Raw genomic sequence first — 19,019 nt, forward strand, 5'->3', positions numbered from 1 at the left:
GTATAGACTTAAGTGAATTATGGGTTCACTGTGAGTTAAGACGAGAAGGGCAATAAAAGCCTGAGGACTTAAGAAAACTGACCAGTAAAAGGGACAGTTTTTAATACCTTTTCGGTGTGAATAAGTAGTGTCCAGCTAAAATATTAATTTATCGTTGATCAGGCTTTCACTATAGACCTTCACTTTTAAACTCTGATGATTTTTTTTTTTAAAGCAGAAAAAGAAAATATGAAAACTGAATTGTTACACATTCTGCAGTGGATTTTCATTATGTTTGTTTTTATTAATTTAGTTTATTTTGTTTTCTTTTTGTCATGAACCTGAAAATGATGCATCTTGTAATACAAGAAAGACAGGATTGTGTTGCTTAATACACACAGTGATGAGAGCTTTGCAATTCAATGCAATACAATACAACCTTGATTAAGCATACAACTTCAATTCTTCTATCTAGACTTTTTTTGCAACCAAGTTGCTAAAAAACATGTCTGCAATGTACATTTTTGCAAATTATGAATACTTAACATTTTACATCACTACATAGCAGATATGTTGAAATGCTATGTTATGTTACATTTCAGCAGCAATGTGGTTAACATGTGGAATGTCTAGCCACAAAAGCCACTTGGTTATGGTTGGGAAAAGATTGTGTTTTGGTTTAAAAAACGTTTTTGGTGGCACATCCATGGCTGGAATTGCAGCCTATGTCTTACTTGATGCTGCAAATGCCACTAATGTCACATTGAAGAACATATGCTGTTTGTGACACAATAACCACTGGAAAAACACAGATGTCTTGCTAAAAAACAACTGCTTTTGATGCCACAATGGCTGCTAAAAATGCTGCATGTCTTGCAAAAAACAACCACTTTTGTTGGCACAGTTGGTGCTGGAAATGCCTCTGATGTTGCCCTAAAAATATCTAGGTTTTGTAGGCACAATCACCGCTGGAAATGCAGCTGATGTCTCGCTGAAAAACACTTGTTTTTAATGGCACAATTGCCACTGGAAATGCCACAGATGTCTTGCTAAAAAACACTTTCGGTGGCAAAATTGACACTGCAAAAGCAACCAATGTCTTGCTCTTGGTAATACAATCATTGCTAGAAATGCCTCTGATTTCTCCTAAAACAAACCCCACTTTTGATGGCACAATCGACACTGGAAATGCTGCGATGTCTTGCTAAGAAGCACCCACATCTGGTGCCACAATTGCTGCTGGATATGCCACCAATGTCTTGTTAAAAAACACACAATCGCCACTGGAAATGCTGATGTCTTTGGGTGGTGGAATTACCATCATTGTCCTGCTAAAAACACCCACTTTTTGTGGCACTGTTGGTGCTGAAAATACCACTAACGTCTCTTGAAAAACACCTTCTTTTGGTGGCCCATCTGGAGTCGCTGTCAGCTGGAAAAGACACTGACGTCTTTTGTTGTTTGTTGGTCTCAAACGGTGGTTTGCAGCTTAGCCGCTGTCTCTCTATCTCTACCTCCCAATAACAAATTCACCTCATACATATGTAAACAGAATTATGTCACTGATATGGTACTATTAAATGTACAAACAAATGTATCCGTGGTTTGCAGAAATGTGCAGTGTTATACATTTTCTCCCAGGGGCTGTGCTGCTTTTTTGGGTGTTGCTGTGGTGTTGAGTAGATAAAACTAGACTATATAGTCTCCTCTCTGAATGACAAATTCACAGTACTAAATGCCCTGCAGTTACATGTTACATAGGACTGCATAGGATGCATGAAGCAGAATCAATTCCCCATTATATTCTCTCCCAGCCCCTGCTTAGTGCTTCGTATGTAATTTCAGACAAGGATAAAAAATAAATAAATAAAAAACAGGCCTGTAAATATCCTAGCTTGTCATTAGGTGAAATGCATGAAAGGGAAAAAGACTCGAACATTGTCTGTGATAAAAAAAAAAGAGTATCCCTATACACACTAAAACCCTAACGTTCCTGGCATTTTTTGCTTTCTTCACAGGCATGTCTAAACACTGTTTTCTTTGTGAAATTGACCATGTTATATGTGTGGAGTCAGGTGGAACTTGAAAAGTCAGGCCATGCACGCTGCTGAATCTACAAAGGAGGATCACCATGCGTGGCTTTTGATAGGATATGACAGAACCTGGATGGCACACAGATGCACTTGTGCCGATCCCTGCCTTAAAACACAAGCTGGAGAAATAAGACTTTCCTCTCCCTCGGCTCAGTGTACCTTCTGTGCTGGTGAAAAATGGCAAATATCTGAAAATAGACAACACCCTGGACACTGCGACATCTTTTATAACGATGAGAGATTTCAAACAATATGAAAGAAGGAGTCTTGACACTGAGAATCCGCTGACGAATGCAAATGCTGCCACCGATCCTGGGAGGACTTTGATCAAGGAGTCAACCAACAAGCGGTATGCTGCCACCATAAAAAAAGAGCCAGCGTCATATATTCATGATTCAGAGTCTTGCAATCGTGGGTCATTAAACCATCTGGATTTATTTCCGACTCATATGCTTTAAATGTTTCTTCTCTTCAGTTACCAGCTAATCAGTGGAGTGATGTTTTTTCATTTTATCTAAATCGGATTAAAGCAACAATATGACAAGATCACAAAGCATTTTGTTGCATACTAGAGGCTTCCTATTGAAAAAGGCTAGGAGTGATTTTATCTTTATACGAGCGTCTGTTTTACCACATATACGTGCACACAGACACACAACAATGACAGTACAAAGAGCAGCCATAGCTCCGAGTGGAATAAACGCTCCATATAATTACCGCCGGCGAGCAGGTTGTTTTGGTCCCATTTGTCTGTTTGTCTGTCAGCGGGATATTTCAAAAACTACTCAACAGATTCAGACGGAATTTTGTGGAATACTTTACAAAAACACAGTTGCATAATTTTGATAAAAATAAACAGGGAGTTATATAATGTTGAAAGGCATAGCTGCGGAATCACTCAGTTGTCACTTATTGCTTAATTTGTATTATGCAATAACCACAGGAGAGTAAATGTGGCACCATAATACATTCTTGAGACAGTATTCGAGTCCAAGATGCCTTGAGCAAATAGCCTTTTTATTTTACATTCACTTTTTGCCTTTGTTAGAAGCTAATAGTTGATTTAGGTATCTTCCAACAATTTGCATTACAATGTAGAAGGTAGATTTATTGGTCATTTGTTAAACGAAGTTAAAAAAATGAAATTACAATTATGCTTGATCCTGCTCCATCTTTATCAGTATGGCTGTTTTGATGCAGGTGCAGATGCACATATTTACTAGATATTAATAATGACAGATTTCTAGGATTGTACAGCCTCAGCATCACTACGTGCTCGTCTTTTGCCTTTTAAAGGAACAATATGGAGGATTTTGTGGCATCTACTGGGGAGGATTTCAAATTGCTACCAGCTGAAACTTCTCCCATGTGCCAACCATAAACTCCTGGTTAGAAATCTATCACTGTTCATTGTTCAGGAGGTTTTAACCAGGAGCCAAATTATCTGCAGAGGTCTCTTTCGCTTCAAAATAAATGGACAGAATGATTTTATCCAGTCAAAACAGCTATCTGTACAGCTCTACTCATCCCCAAATAAAGAAATAGACCAAGTAATTAAAACTGGTAAAAACACTGACAAAAGCTGTTCAACTTGTCTGATGTGGGTAGCCAGCCCAGCAATTATTGTGTGCTCCCATTTTCTTTCTCTGATAACTTGAGATCAAGATGTTCAAGAGGCTTTTACAAGGAGCTGAATTAGGGCCAATTCAAAGTTAAGCGTTCACGTGGCCTGCCCTCCAATCTCCTGTTCTACACTCCGGTCCAATGCAAAACACAATCAATCAACAATGCAACAAAGCGGACTTCTCCCTTTGTATTCATAAATAGCTCGTTCTAAGGTAAAGAAAAATAACAATTCTTATTTTCAGGTGATTACACGCAAAAAAATATGTATATATATTTTCCATTCCTGTCAATAAAACCCCTAAATCCTACACACTGAACCTTCAAATAAATGTTCTGTTTTATTCCACTAAAATGGAGGCTGTTGCAATATTCATTTCAAACATTTTAACCATTAAAAAAATAATGTATTCATCTCTCTGTCTCCTTCTCAGGGTCCTGGCTCCAGTGGCAGCAATCTAATAAGGGCAGCTCGGGCATCCTTTTTTTCTCAAGCCATGTCCTCCAAGCTCCTTCGAGGGGATCCTGAGGCATTCCCAGCCCAGTTGGAATATATAATCCCTCCCGAGTCTTCTGGGCTTCCTCCCAGTCAGACGTGCCCAGAATACCTCCACAGGGAGGCTTCAGGGAGAAATCTTAATCAGATGCCCCCACCACCTCAGCAGGCTCCATTCAACATAAAGGAGCAACTGTTGCAAGAGTAGGTTAGGAGCTTAGATAGAGTATCAGAGAATCTGAGCTCCCCAGCCTATCCCTGCAAAGAAAACTAATTTCAGCTGCTTGTATGTGCAGTTTCATCCTTTTGGTCACGACCCAAAGCTTGTGAGTAAAGGTGCAAGTTGGAGCGTAGATCAGCAGGTAAATCCCAAGCTTCACCTTCTGGCCTGAGGGTAAAGCCGGTACAGCAAATTGAATTGAATACAGAAAGAAAGAGACAGAGAATTACTGACTGCATACTCTACAAACGGAGATACAGACAGAGAGTAAACATTTGCATGAGAGAAGAAGAGAGAGGCAAAGGAGATGGCATTAATGTCCCATTTGCTACGAGCTGTAACACAGTTAAATGTTACTCATAATCAATTAGGCATGAGGCTAATCTGCGGTGCTTAATTTCTAATTCATTGTTTTATAAAGGACTGAACTTATTATCGTTGTGAGCATAAATGAGAGCAGCCATGCTGAGCGAAGAGACATTTTACTTACCAAACAAATGATTTTAATTGAAGTGTTCGGAGGATTGCCTGAGTCACACATTGGAAAAACCTCAAGAGCCTCAAGAGGAATAAAAATGAACTCTTAAATCGGTCATTAAGTGTGCTAAATGTCAGCAAAAAGACTACTTGATTTTAGTAGAGAGACATGTAGTTGAGCGCATTTTTCAGTCAAGTATAACCAGATGGCTTGCACAATTGTGACAATCTGTTATAATTTTTCCTACCAAAATTAGTGCGTATAAGTGTTTTTTTTTTTTAAACAAGCAACAGGCAATAAAACAGGCAATAGACTCCTTTTCTATTGCCAGTAGATGGGTACCTCTCTTTTTTATTTATTCATTTTTTGGTGTGTCACGTTTTTTGTCATGAACATGATAGAAAACAGGGTTGGTTTAAGGTTAAAACAGCATGGAGGCCAGTGAAAACGTCACCGTCGTTACTTCCTTTTAGCTCTGTCAGGCATAAATCTGAGGGGATGTACGATCCTGACACCAAAAGGCAACCTTCGTGTCCACAAAATATACCCTTGGATGGCATTAGCTGAGAACACAACCAGACTAATTGTGTTCTAATTATATGCTGGCAGACGGCAGACAGCACCTGCCGTGGCAGTCTAATACACGGACAGACGGTGTCACTTCCAAATAAGGCTGGACGGAACATGTCGCATGCGAATGATATGCCGTAGAACTGTCAGATTGAAACGCTGCCGGTAACTATGTAAAGATGTACTCTACTGAGCATACTTTTTCTAGTTTATATCTGTTACTTAATTAGTCTCTATTTTAAACTCATTGCCAACTTACTTGGAACAATGTTTGATTGCTGCGTAGACTGAGAAGGACAGAATTTGTGGCTGAGATGATAAAGTCACAGTAGTTACTGACCATTACACTGGAAAATGGACAAAATCAGTGTATCTTCCTCTGTGTTTTGTTTCCATCACTGTTGGTCGAGGCTGGAGTTGATAAATACCCATAAGTGATGCAGAGTTATTTGTCCTATAAATGAATGCCAATTGTAACCTTTCCCACTAAAGACATATGCCAGATGTTAGTGTGTGTTAGCAGTTTTATTTTTTATTTTTTTGTCCAGTGAGAAACTGGCTTTAGATAACTCCTCAGTTAAGAAAAAATAAAGAAGGTATCAGGAGTTGTGCAAGTAAACAAAGGGAAATTATTTTCACATCCCTGAGGTGCATCCCAGTAAGCTGCAAAAAATAGCTGAAAAGCTCACGTCTTATCGTTGTAATTCTGTGAGCTAGCGCCAGCGTGAAATGCATGAAAATAACACCTTGGAATAAAAACTTTGTTGCTGCAGTGTGACTTTTGTCTGTTTAAAAAAATACCATGTCTGGTCCACAGCCACGGTGCCAAGTGTTGCTGTGTCTGTTGGTGTTGGTGGTGGAGTGTGTTTATGAATGTGTGAATGTGAAGAAAGCTTACACCAAGTGAGGGAAAAGTAGACAAAGGGGTATTGGACGGGCACAGTAGGAAATAATAGTGCCTCCAGTGAAACTGCATGCACTATACATCCCACTTAAACAACAGCAAACACACCATATTTCCCATATAATTTAATTTATATCAGGATGTGAGTAAAGAAATCATTTTGTTATTAAACTTATTGACAGTGAGACAAGGGATACAAGGGACCAACTGCTCTCAAACTGTAAGTTTTTGTGAGGCTTGTAAAGCTGGCCGGAGTTGTCTGTGTTGCAGTTATTTCTGTCCAAACCAAAACTGTGTCGTGACCCACCATCAAATTTTGTGTCAGGGTAGTCCAAACTTTTCATGCCAGGGGCCACATAGAAAACAAAGTACATCCTGCGCCATGAGTCCGATAATATAAGAGATATTAGTAAGCAAGTTGAAAGCACTTTGCGCTTAACAGGAGATGGAATAGGAAAATTGTACTGCTATTAAATTTCCCTTCCCAGTAAACTCTTATCCGTATGAGAACAGTAATGCTCGGCCTTGTACTGATTAACTGCTGTCAGGTAAATGTTTGCTTACATTTGCACGTAGAGCAAAATAAGCTTTTGGCATTGGCATTTTGGCATTGTGCCTCATCTGGGGAAGTCTGGACTGTTCCAAAGCCCTGCCTAGCCAGGATATATATTTTTAAGCCCAGTAATTGGGCTTAAAAATGGGCGTCATTTGAGATTGTCCACTGGCTACATATTGGCCCCATGCCAATTGCTCACATGGGTGGTTTTTCCTAAGAGAGCCCCACATAAGTTATGATAGAACTACCCAGCCCATTCATGCTCTGAAGTAGTAATATACCGCCACTTTGTCAGTGATTTCGTCGTAAGACACCAAGGCCAAAAGCCACCTTCTGCTGCAGTATGATACACCACTGGGTGGCATCAGTTTGTAGCGCAGCTGGATGGAACCTTTTGCGGTGAAATGATGCCAGATTGCACCTGGCACAGCTGTGTGTTACACAGACAGGCAGTTATATGATAATGCGGCCGGATGGAACTTGTCATGGCTGTATGGTATGCCGCCAGACAGATTAAAACACTGCCAGTAACAACTGTATTATAAGAGGCACAAAGGTGGGAGTGGCTGTAGATGAGTCTGACAAACCTGGGACTGTCACGCCGTGGGGTCATTGTTTACTTCCTATTTGAATGTAGAGCCAAACCATGGTGTTTTTTCCTGAACCTATCCTCCACCTGCTTCTGTTGCCTTAATCTAACCACCCTGCCTTTGTAGCCTAATCCTAACCATGTGCTTTTGTTGACATCTTGGCATTAGTTGCCATGAGCTTTTGTTGCCTAAACATAGACATGTGCTTTTGTTGACATCGCTACATTGGCAGCAGCATCCCGAATTGTATGCAGCAGATGCAGGAGGATACCTAGAGCATAATATGTAGAGTCCACCGAAAATGACAATATGTGACATCTTGGGATAAGAACATATTGGGCTACCAGGGTACTAAATGGGTATGGACCCAAAGTGGGCCTCTCAGCTGGGGCCCACTTGGGTAACTTACCTATGTGGGCAGTTGACATGGGGCCAGTATGGAACCCTCGGACAGTCCCACATGGGGCCCATTTTTCAGGCCATTTACTACCCACATGGGCCCCACATACAGATGTTAGCTGGGCATGTTTGACTGTGGAAGTCACAACTTGAGAGTCACATCATCACACTGTATTTCAGAAAGCTCCAACCACTCATCCTCCCATAATTCTTCCACATGAACAGAAAGAAGGTTTGAGAAAAGGCTTATGTCCTTCTCAAGGGCAGAAAAATCTCAAAAGCAATGGTTAGATTCTGTAATGAGTGACGTGAGCACAGTCACATATTTCCCAGTTATTACAGAAATGTTGGCATTTAAACTGGAGGTAATTTCCGGCAGAAGTGAGAAGTGAGCAGCATTCTCACAAAGTCAAAGTTTCACAACAAATGATTTCATGCATACATTTGCAGCACAAGGCCATCTTTTCCCCGCAAGCTGTTGTTCCATGTGTTCAGATGGCTGGTGATATCAACAAAATCTAAAATTAAAATAACTCACAGGCCATACTCTATAAATTGATGCACATGGCTGTAGTTTGAACAACCCTTCTGTTTACCATGTGGCCGTAGCTTGTAATGTAAATTTAGCCATATTTTGGAAATTCTGTTCATTTTCTCCCACTAAAAATGGTCACCATTGGAATTTATGGTAAGGGCTGCTTTGCTCCATGAAAGAGGGAAGTTACAGATACAGTGTGCTTTCTGATATGGCCCGCTGGACTGCAAAATATCAACCAGTCAGAGTCATTTGGGTCAACATTGCTGCAGAGCTCAGTCTTCTACCTGCAAGAAAACTTCAGTATTTCTCTCCCAGGCCCATGTTGCATATACTATCCAAAGCAAAGAGGAAATTAAGGCTCCAAATGTGTGCATTAGCATCCCACATTTGAAGTGTGGTGTCTATGAACAAATGATTGTGTATACAAAAACAGCAGGACACAATCACACTAATAAATAATAAAATTGCTTCAAAGCAGCAATGGTGTGTAGTGTTTAGCTCAACAGGGGTGCGTTTGCAAATCCAACCCAACTCTCTACACAAAAATGAGAGAGTTGTTGTTCAAAAGAGCATTCTGTTTCTACATGAATTAACAAACAGTTAAGTTAATCACACATTCACTCTGTTGGGGCTCTGTTGCTCTGACAACTTTCTGAATATCCGAATGGTATATTACAACAGCACTTCACATTCTTAAATGGTCCAGTTTGTGTCAAACTGTGTCTGTTTGTTCACTGAGTATTCCTGAACGCACCCCAGACCAACAAAGTTGGGCATATTTAGTGATCTGCGACTGCAATTGAATTCTGTAACAACATATTTTACAATATCATACATTCTGTTACTGACACAATGTATACATATAAAAAAAAACCTCTATAAAACTCCAAAGAAATGCAATCTTGACTAAACTCAGTTTAATTGCTTAAAAACCAAACATGCATCTATACTTAGTTATCAAGTCTCAAATCAAGCATTATCGAGTAAGCCTCAAGTCAAGCCTTAATTGACCTATGCACTGTATATAATTAGCACCAAACACTAAGTTCAGTTCAGGCTGGTGGAATCATCCGTAGTTTTGCAGATGTTTGGCAAAAATCAAAAGTATTATTAGGAACACAATGCTGTTGGTCAGTCAGGGGACCACAAAAATCCTTAACGGTCCTTTTCTGGTTACAGTGGAGGTGTGTACCAAATTTCATGGCAATCTATTCAAAGGTTGTCCACCCAATTTCACTAAAAATAAAAAAGTCAACCTAATGGCAATCTTGGACCCCATCAGCTATCAGTCAGATAATGATAAGGTTATGGGGACAACAGCCAATATTTCAGTGGTAATGGTGTAGCCAGTGGATATGTAGGCCAAAAAGTTCCCTTTCAAATGCTGATCTTTTCATCATGAACGCAGATACATTAAAATAAAAGTTCTTCAAAAGTCAAATTGCTATAAGACGATAGCTAACGGGTTCCGAGATTGCATTTCAGCCAGTGCCCTGCCCAGACTGTTGCTCAAATAAGATTGGTCAAGTCTATGTGAACTACAGTCTTGTCCCGCTGCCTGCAGATTCTGCATTTTCCAGATATCCATTTCTCAAGGTTAACCTCATGGAAGCATCAAATGAAAAGTCATGAGATCACCTAAGTCAGTAGGATTCATCCATCAGCTTAGGACAGTCAGAGTCTGTACCAAATGCCTTGGCAATCTAACCAGTGGCTGGATGGATTGCCAAAGTGGTGACCAATGGACCCACATGGGTATGACAGTTGTAAAGGTGCTAGCATGACTGATAGTACATATACATATAAAGTGTGTAAACTGATTGATGCTCTCTAATGATGTCCCTTAAATGAACCAATCCATATTTTTGGCTATATACAGTTTAAGGGTTCAGATTACAAATAAAAAACTAACTAGAGGCCTTTTAGCAATTATGACAGATGTAAATGACCCTTCAATAGCACCAGAACACACAGCAGAAATATGTCTACTCCACACTGACGCAGCTTTTTAGTTGTTTGTCTCACATAACAGCTTCTATTTCAAGGATGACAATCCCCACAGACAGCAAGAGATGATGCTCATATGACTCGTGTCAATATGTACCCTCCCTTGTCCTGTGCTGGCACTCTACAAACAGAGAAACGTAGGTTTGGCAATAAAGCACAAGCTCATCCCTTGTATCCCAAAGCGTAAGCGAGAACCCTTTGTGTAATTTCAATAAAAGCCTGTTAGCTGAAACCTCACTTTCCGCCCGCCAACATCCTTCCATCAAAGGCTCTCATGGGGTCTGCTTAGTTATTAGCTGCTGCTCCATATTTGTGAGGTGTCACCAGTAATAAGCAGGTACTGGGTTACCTCTGTCTCTGTCTGTGAGGCAGAATATTGGATCCACAGCTCCCACATGGCCCCTTTGGGACCTTCCACCTGCCAGCACCATCAATTAGCTTAACCTACAATAACATCACATGCCACAGGGAGATGGGGGCTCCTGGGTAGGAGCTTGGAGACATGACCACCTGACCTGTGGTATTTTCATATAGGTGCGTCCCAAAGACGGGAGGTGCATAATAGAAATCTTGCATGCAGGGGCACATATACTGAAGTATGGATGCAAGCATTTAGAATCAATATTCTTATGTTGAATGCACTAAGATTAAGAAAAAATGAACAGAAGGAAGAAAGAATGCTGCAATGCTATATTTCAAAAGACTTGCTGATGATTACGGTCCCTTTGATTAAGTCAAACCATAAATGAAGCTATTTTATTATCAGTAGCGGGTGCTACATAAACACATTTTTTTTGTCAAGGACAACAGTTTTAATCATCTCCTATAAGAGATATTAGTAGGGTATTTCTCTTTTTCTGTGGTCTCATTTTTTTTTTTTTAAAAATTGTCAAGTCATGTACTTCTGTGCAGCCTATTGTGTATGGCACTGCACTGTGGTTATCCACTGGAAGGAAACCTTAATGGGCAGAAATCATATTTACTATACGGGCTATCACCTGAAGATTCAGATGCCTGCAGACTGAAACACTGCAGATAATCTAACGTGATATCAAAAACAGCTAAAATGCCCTTCAAGCTGACTCATTAAGCTAGCTAGCTCGACCACCTGGGCTTACATGGACTTATGTGTTCTCTGGTCTTTCATCATTGGTCGGTGGTGGAAATTCAGAAATGCACAAGTTGAAATCTATGTGTTGGTCAGCGCTGGAAATTAGAAAATTTGCAAGATGAAATAGAAGTGTGCGTTGTAAATGAAAATTCTGAAATTTGAAAGGTAAAATTAAAGTGTTGGTAAATTTCATAAATTCAGGAAATCGCATGTTCAAATCGAAGTGTTGGTCAGCAGGGGAAATTCAGAGAAAAAAAACGAATAAAACCACATACGTTCCTCATCCACACTCGCAGCTGTGTGATGTACCTCAGGTCCTCTGAGTCGGGCTTTGATTACACGTCTCTACGTCCTCAGATAGTGTCCTTCACCACTGGAAATGCTGATAAACACAAAGAACCAGAAAAAGAAGGATCAAATGAAAGCCGCAGAAACTTCCCCCTCATCAGCCTGCAGAGAAATAAGGTTACAGACTGAACCTGTTCACATTGACACATCACAGAGTCCACATCCTGCAGATCATATTCAGAAAGTTGCAGGTTTAAATCCCTCATGGAGGACTGTCTCTTATCGTAAAGACAAAAGTGGGCTTGAATTATTTTAAATTAAAAAAGATTCAGGATCTGTTTATAAAGACACTCAGAGCTGATCAGGGCCTCAATTCATCAAAACATTTAAGTGGCATTGTTTTTCATTATTAAAAGCATTTCTGTTTTTTATTTTTTAAATAATGCCATTTTCTATGTATTTGGCAATAAATATAAATTCATGTAAACTGTTACTCTTTTTATCAATATACCTGCACACCAACAGGCTACCGATGGCTACTGAAATCAAAAACATGTTATTGCAGCCCACTTCTGCTCTTCCCTTGGCTCGCACGACACCAAATCACTTCTTACATGCATCAAGTTGAACTCTGCGCAACCTTCGCCTGCTTTCAAAAACGCTGAGATCTCTCCTCCTGCATTGCTCTGCTCTTCTCTGTCGCTCTTCATGTCCGAGCACTCATTTGAAATGAATGACTCAGTTGCTCAGTTTGTCTCTCTGTGTCACTGCTGGTGCGAGTGTTCGGTTATAGAGGTTGTCGTGTTGCTGCCAAAGCCGGACTCTCTGAAAAGGTTCCTGATTGTGGTTGCATGACATGTCTTGGATACAGCAAGTGTCAGAGGCAGTCTGTTTCAGACGCTGTTGTCCTGAAGGTTCACTTGGATGTTTAGCGATGGGGGAAGAACGGCTGGCTCTTTCAGCTAGGGATACTGAATGGATGCAGGTGGAATGGGGTTTCTTTCTTGCAGAAAAGGCTCTTTCACAATAAAAACGGCCTTTTCTGTTTTCTGTCTCTGGAGAGTGCAGAGTTGTTTTAGAATCTGGTCTTTCATGGTGGCAGCTACTGATGTGATTTAGATCCAGGGTTCTGACAGCTTAAGGCACGTTAGATTGTAATCTTTTTAAGAAATTTTAAAACATGACTTTTTTGGTGACAATCACACACGGGGAATTTGTTAGATTTTATTTATCAATAATAAGAATAATAATAAAGATTAGCAAATTTTACAGCACTGGATAAAAAAGTATCCCTAAAATCCCTTTCCCCATGTCTCAAAATTTTTGAAAAACTTTTTTAAGACATTTTAATACCAGTTAAGGCCTTGTTTTTAGATTCATTAATTTATTACCCTCTAAGACCCTGAGACAACTTAAATTTTGTGCAAATAACCATCCTTAATCATAAACAGAAATTTAATTTCTTGTCTACCTTTCATTTCGGTACTATGTGTCAGGGTTGGTAACAAAGAAATATAGAAACTAGACACAAATACACCACACAGATACAAAACTTAATGAAAGTAACAATCTTAACCTGCCAGAGGGGGCTTCGGTTCAGAGGTCAAACAGAGACAAAGCAAAGTAATCCAACAGGGAGATGTCAAAAATGAGGTCAGAGGCCAGGCAAAATCTAACAAACACAGAAACATCAAACACCAGGAAAAGACAAACTGACACAGAAAAGAAGGAACATCCAGACTGAACACACCAGGGGCAGGTGAAACTTATCAGGGTGGAGGAGACAATCACAGAGGCAGGAAAAACACAAAGGCACGAGTGAAAACAAGACATGACACATGTGGAGAGTGACTACAAAATAAAACAGGAAACAAACATGAATATACAAATGCGTGAAACAGGAAACTAATAGATAACCCAAAACAATAAAATCCTTTTAATATTCTGGAGAAAGAACACTAGACGGATAAACTAATGTATGCAATTTAAAGATGACTCCAAACAGTAATAAACAAAAAGTCACTGGATGCCTGGTTGTCATGCCGATTTCTGGATTGCAAAGTGCGTGTTGTTTGCACAAGTTACTTGGTCAATTAAAAGAGGTAGTAATTGCAAATATCATGCTGTGTTTTGTGTTGTCAAAACACAAACCACTGGTGTGTGCCTCCTTTGTTGTGTGAGGCATTTCTTAGTCTGTATTGTTACTGTATGTATTGCATCATTCTATTAATTGCAGGACTGCAGATTAGCGTCTCACTAAATCTGGAGTACTGTCCTTTTATGAAAAATAAACTAAACTAAAATGCTGTGCCCGCCTGCACACTGTTATAGAAAAATGATCTTTATAATGTCATCATTTAAACCTGTTATAGTAATAAGTAACAAGTTGTTAGTTTCAAAGCACATATGCACAATGCACACACTTAGATATGCACACACTATCAGGCATTTACAGTACCAATCATGTGTTTGATTTTACAGTGGGGATGTGTTACCTAGGCTTGTGTATTTGCAAAGTCCACAGGTCGAGGAGATCAGAAGCATAGATAGTGCTGTGTCAGTCAAAGCTCACAGTTGTGACAGAAAGCAGCTGAGAGCAGAGGAGCTGTCCATTTCCCTGTCTGCTGAAATGACCGCCGACTTTTTCAGGCATTTTTAGCTCAACAGCCTCAAGAAAACGGCACTCCTCGACATAAAGGCAAGAGATTACAGTAAATAAGAGAGGAGAGGGCTGCAATACTTTTCAACAAACAACACCATGTCCCGAAAACTGTCCGGACACAACAGCACGCGCACTATTTACCCACAGAAGTACAAACACACAATGCAACAGGTGTTCAACAACAACCTGACTATGAAATAATAACAACCTTTTAACCCACTGGCACGGCGGCCCAACACACACACACACACCCCAAAAAACTGAAAAGACACTAGTACTCACCATTTTAAACGGTTCCGTCTCTGTCTGGTTAGCTCTGCAGCCTGAAACATGTAAATATAAAGCTTATCTACAGCTAGGAACAGCTAGCATCTATGTGGCTATTATTTAGCTTAGCATAATAAATCACAGGCTGGCTATCCACCTGTTAGAGACATTAGCAGCCTGAAACTTAGCCTACACAACACACGAAAGGCTTATCTTAAAATTTACATCTAACACAATAGCCAAACATTGATTATACCAGCGTTATCTAACTCGCCCCTGAAATTATTTAGCGTGCTGCGAACGTTATCTAGCTTGCTGCTAATGTTAGCTTACCTGCTACATGTCTATCGACACACTAAGGGCTGCTGTGACAGCCTTGTCCCTGCGCTGGCGACTGTAAAAAAATAAAAATAATAAAATCTACTTTAGGGAACTCTGAAACCTTCTCTTCTTGTTCTTCTCGCTCTTGACTTTTCTTGCAGCCGCTTTTGTGTTTGAATTGCCTTCCTGCTGGCTTGGCCTGTCTAGGTCCGCTCAGCTCCTCAGTGTTGACAGATTTTGGGCTTTGCAACAAATGGAGTCGTTGTCTTTTCACGTGATTAAATAGAAACTCAAGATTGGACAACAAATCATACCAAGAAAATAAGAAAATATTATTATTATCATTATCATTATCATTATCATCATTATTATTATTATTATTATTATTATTATCATTATCATTATTATTATTATTATTATTATTATTATTATCTTTTAATGGTTGACTTTATTTATTTACTTATTACACCATGATATATGTTTGCATATTTAAGGGTATATATACATATATATTTACATACTTATTTGTTTGCTAAAATAGTAACACAGTTCTGCCAAGGACCCTCTCTCCACCTGGTGGGGCCCGCTTGCACCAGGTGCCCTAGTGCAACGCACTCCTTGCACTTGTCTATACCCCACACCATTTACAACCTGTTACAAAAAAGTTTTTTTATATCTCATACATTTACAATTTATTAAAACCCAAACTAATGCATATTTAGGGGGACGCCACATGAGTGACAGACTGCCAAAATGCTGAATTCGAGGCCTAATAAGTCCACAAACCAATGGGTGACGTTGCAGTAGCTACATCCATTATTTATAGTCTATGGTAGAGGCACTAATTATTTGAACAAAATAATATTTTTAATTAAATGCCTGTATTGTTGAAACTCATCTTAGGTCAGTAAAGCAAGGTGGTGGACCAACTACATTTCAGGGATCAAGTTCTTTTACAAAAAATTCTACATTTGCCTCAAGAAATTCAACATTAAATTACATGAATGTCAAGCAGTTACAATTTCCTCACAAAATATTCTACGCACTGCTTTAAAGTTGTCAAGAGATGGATTATAGCCAGTAAGAGGAAAAATCCTAGAGTCATGCTTTATGATTCTGATTTATAAAGAAAGATGACTGTCAGGTGAGGCCAAGTGAGATAGCCACACACACTCTTACCTCAGTATTTCCTCATCCATGCCCGTTCTCTCCTTGGATTATTATTCTAATTAAGGTTTTGACATGTCAAGAGCAGGCACCAGTCACAGTACAGTGAAATACAAGGTGTAATAAAATGTGTGGAGTTTCATCCTGACATTTCCAGTTTGATATGACTCCCCTGCAGGGGTGGAGAAGAAAAGAGCTTTTTTTTTTTTTTTTTTTTTACAGAGAGCGAAATTCATGGAAATAAAAAAAAAAAAGCTTTTGCCAAAACACAAGGTGAATTCTGCAAAGGAGAAAACTGAGCTCCATTTACAAACCTGAACACCTGAAAGCTCATCAAAGCCAACCACAGGAACATCAAGGCTGCATGAAGCAACTGCTGCTCACCAGCTAATCAGCACAATGTGTCCCCATCATTGCTCCATCACGCCCAGAGCTGAGACTCTTCATGTGATAATCGGCTCAAAGGAACCAAGCGTGGCGTGATGCAATATTTCTGTTGCAGTCTTCACTTAAACAGTTAATTTATTGCTTGCTTATGCTATGCAGAAATTTGAGAAAACTGTTTGAGATATTCTGACAGTTTGTTTTATTTTACATCCAAATTCATAAGTGGATGAAATGATGAAATAACTGAAACTGTCCGACTTGCTTTACGCATGCTATGAGGTGTAAATTTTGCTCCAATACACAAAACATTCAGATAGACTAAAACTGAGAATTCCCAATTTTCACATTAAAATGATTCAGTGAAATATTTTGATAAGCATAAATAAGGCCTGTTGCATAGAACTGAGATGGTGTATTTGTGGCACACTAGACATTCAGCATCTCTGCACAATAATTGTCAAGCCCTTTGAGGGGATCACAAATCCCGGTGTTTGTGCTCACAACAGATTCCATCCTCTGCTAACACTATCAGCTGTCCACGCAACACAGGTGACATGGAACCAAGGTGACACTTAGATCATGAATACTAAAGAGAGGTCTCTGTTTCACAAGCTGCAAAGAAGTGTAATTCAAAGTACAGATGCAATATTAAAATATACTTACAGTAAAAGACTTAAGTCTTGTATATGGCTTTGTATTTGAAACACTTTAACACTGATTTGTTCTGGGTAATAACATACATTTAAAACTTGTTGTGGGTTTGGGTGCTTTTAGGGGACTGTGGTAAACTTATTTTCGCACTGACAGGAGGGTGTATAGAAGGACCAGAAGTACAAAAGGAGCACATGAATCTGACCACCAAGGACAGAGAAACTGAAGATTAGAAATCAAAGAAATTAGAAATCATTTTTTGGGGGGTAATGTCACAGAGGAATTCCCATTTGGTATTAATGTTAACATAGTGAGCTAATGCTTAGCTATCATAAGCTTAAACACTCAGTAACTTTTTTATCAAACGTGTTGCAACAACTGAATTCAAATTTTAAAAAGCATTCATGACTTTGGTAAATTCAGTATATTATTAGTCTATTTTTTTTAAAATAGCATCATATTGAAGGAGAGCACATTATAACTTGTTTGGAACTTAAAACTCAAACTTTAGGACATGGGACATGACTCTAGACTTGCCTGTCTTGACCTGGGACTTGCTTTTCTTGACCTGGGACATGCCTTGGGACTTTCCTGTCTTGACTTGGGACTCTCATGTATGGACTTTGGACATGGCTTGGGACTTAGATGTCTTGATCTTGACTTCTTGACTTGGGACTTGACTTACTGTTTAGTCTCTAATATGCCAGAAAAAAACAAAACAAAATAACAACAGAAGTCCAAACTCAAATATATTCAACTTTTTATCAAACATGCTCAAGAAAAACAGGAGATTTTCACATTTTCAAATTTTTGGCTTGAAAAAAAATTGCCAATTAGTTTGCGGTGAGTTTAAATTCCTTCTGTGTTAAAAAAAAACAATGTTGAGGTTTCACAGCAGAGGAGTATAAAATATAGAGAGAAACTTCTCAGATGACTCCTGCAACATAATTCACTTCTTTGCTCTCCATCTGTACCCTCAATATGTTCTTTATTTGCTGCTTGCATGCTAAACTACCTACAGTGATGGTAGCTTGCAACTGTGTTTGCTTTATTTTGTCTACACAAAACAGGAGACCTGGACTGTTGCATTTAAAGAAAAAGACGAGAATAAGCCACAATTCACTCATACAGGTAATATAACATGTAAGCACCACATACTGAAAAAATAAAGACTTTACTTTAAAGGGACGGTAAAAACATCTATTATCTTGACTTGAATACAGCCGCACTACTGCTGTCACCAGCGTGAAGGACGTGCTATCAGGTTGAAATGGGTTACTGTCATGCACAAAGGAGAGTGTGATTAAATCACCCAATTTAATTAATGTCACCTCAAAGTTACAGTAAAGACCAAAAAAATGCAATTAACTGAGATTGCTGTGCTAACTTACATACTGATCCAGACTGCAGGGAGAGCAGAAAGGTCTCAGGTCCTCGCACAAACACACACAGAGCTCCCTCTGAAGTCTGAGGTGCTCCACAGCCTGTTAATTGCCGTTTGTCAAAAAAAAAATCAGCATGCTTTCTTTGCCAGGTCTTCTAATAGCACTCTGAGCAGCCATTACTCATTGTGTTGGCAGTTCAACTACTGATCACATGTGAAGAAAATAAGGAAAGCTGGCGTAATTATCTATCTCCACATTTTGTTGTAAGTGTTCTGCCACAAAAAAGTGCACCATACTGTGAGAAAAATAAAAGAACATTAGTTCACC

The 19,019-nt window shown here is 39.3% G+C and overlaps 1 long non-coding RNA gene across 1 annotated transcript in view; it reads right to left on the reverse strand.

The window, feature by feature from the left end:
* LOC148186164 (uncharacterized) overlaps window positions 1-15,337 on the reverse strand; it is a 43,125-nt gene extending 27,788 nt beyond the window's left edge. The window contains exons 1-3 of the long non-coding RNA XR_015775204.1: window positions 15,115-15,337; window positions 14,797-14,837; window positions 11,874-11,946 (exon numbers count right to left, since the gene is read on the reverse strand). This is a non-coding gene — a long non-coding RNA (uncharacterized LOC148186164). The remainder of the gene's footprint in view (window positions 1-11,873; window positions 11,947-14,796; window positions 14,838-15,114) is intronic.
* Window positions 15,338-19,019: the final 3,682 nt, after the last annotated feature.

This window comes from Plectropomus leopardus, chromosome 20, assembly GCF_026936395.1.
Source record: "Plectropomus leopardus strain MGB_pleo_1.0 chromosome 20, ASM2693639v1, whole genome shotgun sequence".
NCBI lineage: Eukaryota > Metazoa > Chordata > Actinopteri > Perciformes > Serranidae > Plectropomus > Plectropomus leopardus.